Below are 3,778 nucleotides of genomic sequence, written 5' to 3'. Positions count from 1 at the left end.
CCCCCCCCCCCATTCTTGTGTCACTCTGATTCTACGCCTCTTTATCTCCCATAGGGAATGTTGGAAGTCACAACCCGGAGCTGTGAAAGAAAAGTAGCAAAACTCTAGATGGAATAGGAATTTCTCAGTTTCTCTGCTGATTTTTAATGAGATTTCTGCATGCATCTCAAGACCGGAAGGAGGACAGTATCTCAGCCCCCACCCTTTACCTGCAGTTCCCATTTCCAATATCTCAGTCACTTGTGGTCATCCCCAGTGTGAATATATTAAACGGAACATTCCAGAACTAAGCAGCCCATACATTTTAAAATGACATGCCGTTCAGAATATTTGGGGTATTTTTTTTTTTTTTTTGGTGTTTTTTTTTGTTTTGTTTTGTTTTTTCGGAACCGGGGATTGAACTCAGGCCCTTGCGCTTGCCAGGGAAGCACTTACTCCATTGAGCCATCTCCCCGGTCCCCCGTTCAGAATATTCGATTAAACATGGTGTCCTCATGCTCTACCCCTCAGGAGCATCCACACCTCATTCAGTGCCTACTCATTCTCCCCTGGTAGCCATCTCAGCTGTCACAGCAATGGTCCTGGTGTCACAGTGCTCATCTTCCAGTAGCCCTTGCTTTACTCAAAGATGGCCCCAAAGCACTAGAACAGCCTCACTGGCCAATGGGTATGCCTGTTGGCAGAAAGGCCCAGGCTTGGCGACATCCTGAGACTTCTGGACAATGACCTCCGCAGGGTGACTTGATGTGCATGTTCTGAGTATTCTCCACCTAGAAGTCACCCAGCCAGGCCTGTGTCATCCTCACCATAGCTCCTCCTTATATCCACACAGGAAGGCCAAGCTGTTGGTCCCCTCCCAGATACCAAGGGACACGAATCTGCACATCTCCAGGATTTGACCCCCCCACTGCCAGGAGTACCTCCGCAGCTGCTCTATTCTAGCAGTTTATGGCCTATTGGAGTCAAGATGGAGTGGGGAGGTCTGCCAGCCTCACAGAGACACCAGGCCTGCAAAGGAAGGCCAGATTCAGCCTGAATGGGGTGGGACTCCTGGAGGACGTGCTTTGATGGTTTCTGAGGTCGGTTCTGTACAACACTTCAGGCTGAGCACTGTTCCTGCCGCTCCAGGCCCAGGACTTGGGAGTGGAAGTCCTGGGACTCCCCATTCCTCAGGTGTTTTCACCTCCACACATGACAGAAACTTTGATCTTTTTAGCATGTGAAGGGACAGGACACAACTGCACCTTAAGAATAAGGAACCCCTCAGAAGAGAGAAGCTCTTCCCATCCCATTAGTGACAACAGCATCTCTGTCCATTTCCAACCCACGCCTAGCCAGGGGGCCCCAGCATTGGTACACACCACCATAACTCTCATCCTGGGCCTGGGTGGCATAGAGACCCCATACCAGAACCAAGAACCAACCAGAGAGCTGTACTCACGCAAGAAAAAGGAAGGATGGACAACTGTATCTTCCGAGAAGAATAAGTACTGTACCTGGGAAGATGGCTTAGAAGCATAATCACCTGCCTGGGAGGCACAAGGTCATGAGTTCAATTCTGGTACCAAAAACAAAATAGGGAAAGCCAATTGGGAGGGCTGGTATATAGCTCAGCAGCACAGTGCTTCCCTGGCAAGCATGAGGTCATGAGTTCAATTCCTGGTACAAAAAAGAAAAAGAAGTACTGTATTGGGCTATTTTCATCAGCTTTCAGGCAGAGGGGGGAACTATCTTCCAAGAGCCCCTTAAAAACTAATCTTTGTCTCTGTTTCTGTCTCTGTCTGTCTGTCTGTCTCTCTCTCTCTCTCTCCATTTTTTTTCTTTACTGGGGATCAAATTCAGGACCTTGTATTTGCCAGTCAAGCACTTATGCCACTGAGCTATGTCTCTGGCCCTTAAATCTTCTTTAAGGAGGAGGAAGAGGAGAGAAAAGAGGAGGGCAAGCAGGTCGAAGAAGAAGAGGAGAGGGAGGAGGCCAGAAAAAAATACAAAGTTCAGAGAATTCTTTCAAAAACATCAAAGAGTGTACAAGTGGACATCTCAAAGGGAGAGAGAACCACTTCTTTCCCAGAATTCCCTGTTCTTGCCCCACCCCAGCAGTTACACTGGCCCAGATGAGGGTGAAACTACACAATCAGCATCTTCCCAGGTGTGCCAGAGCCTTCCCTTCAGCCTTCCACTCTCCGTGCACTGATCCACTCAGCCCAACAATTTCTATTCATTCATCTAATCGATGGCATCCACCGAGTACTTGTATCCACTGAGATAGGCCATGGACGTTCAAGATAGTGGACAAGATAGAGGAGATCCTGCTCTTGGGCAGCCAGTGAAAGGGGCAGAAGATAGAGTAAGTAGCTGACACACAAGGTACTTGGGGCTGGTGCCGGGCCCAGTGGTGCCTGCCTACAATATAACCCCAGCTGCTCAAGAGGCTGAGGCAAGAGAACAGTGAGTTTGAGGCCAGCATGGGCAACTTAGTAAAATCCTGTCTCAAAATAAAAAAATCCAAAAGGGCTGGGGATGTAGCTCATGGTAGAGTTCACCTAGATTTGATCCCTAGATCTGAAAAAAGAAAAGGAAGGAAGGAAGGAAGGAAGGAAGGAAGGAAGGAAGGAAGGAAGGAAGAAAGGAAGAAAGGAAGAAAGGAAGAAAGGAAGAAAGGAAGAAAGGAAGAAAGGAAGAAAGGAAGAAAGGAAGCAAAGAGAAGAGAAGAGAAGAGAAGAAAGGGGAGGGGAGGGAAGAAAAGAGAAGGAAAAGGAGGAGGAAGAAGGAGCCTCATGGGAAAGCCCCAGGCAGGAAGGAGCTGAAGGGGGCCAGAGTGGACCCACAGCTGAAGGCCTCACCAAGCAAGAGAAGAAAGTAGGATGAGGCAGGGAGAGGGCGAGTGGGGGGCCATCTCCCCGGTGCTGCATGGGAGTCACAAAGAGCTGCTCCAGCTGTGTGCAATTTCCACTTCTGCAGCTTTAGTCCAGTCTGGGAAATGGGGACAAGACTCGGTGTGGGGTTGGGGACCAGGTTCAAGAACAAAACTTGGTGCTGTTCCCCATGATTAATTAAGCCAGTGCCAGAGCCCCAAGGCGCAGTGCTAAAAATACCTGCTTCCCTCTGAGATGCGGCAGCTGCCACCCAGCAACTTTAAGCCGTGCCATTTGTCATAATTTGACACCGCTAAGGAGTGTCTACATGGCTGTGTGGCTGCAGGAAATGGGCTCCTCCACAACCCCTCAGCCAGCTGGTCCTCAGAGCCCATCCCTGGCACCTTCCTACCATCGACCCACCCTAACTTCCTGGCTGTCCCTGCCACCTGCCCACCGCCTGCTGCCACCAAGGAGTCCATCTCTCCTCCTGGAATGGAAGCAGCCCCGACTCCAGAGGTGGGAGCCAAAGCACCTTCCAGAGCACAGGTGTACCCTCGGATGCCTTGCTTCACGCCACTGCAGCCCAACACCTCAGACCACAGCTATCAGGGAGGCCTTAGCAGCCCAGGGTGGCGCTCTAATTAAAATATGTAGAACATGCTGGGGGGAGTTGGAATCGAAGACATGGGCGTTGGGGAATGGACAGGAGTGGTGGGAGGCAACCTAGCCTCTGAGCTGGCCCCTCTCCAGCACTATCTACCTACTCCAGGGGCAAGAACCAGCTGGCCAAGAGATCTACCACACTGGGCCTGTGGTGAGCACAGGGACCCGTGAGCATGCTGGGAAGGCATGGTGCCACTTCAGTCCCCAGCCTTAGGCTTGGAATGCTCCACCCCCACGCTGAGCACTGATTTTCTTAA

Source organism: Octodon degus, unplaced genomic scaffold (assembly GCF_000260255.1).
Source record: "Octodon degus isolate 3935 unplaced genomic scaffold, OctDeg1.0 scaffold00222, whole genome shotgun sequence".
NCBI lineage: Eukaryota > Metazoa > Chordata > Mammalia > Rodentia > Octodontidae > Octodon > Octodon degus.
This window is presented reverse-complemented; position numbering follows the sequence as displayed.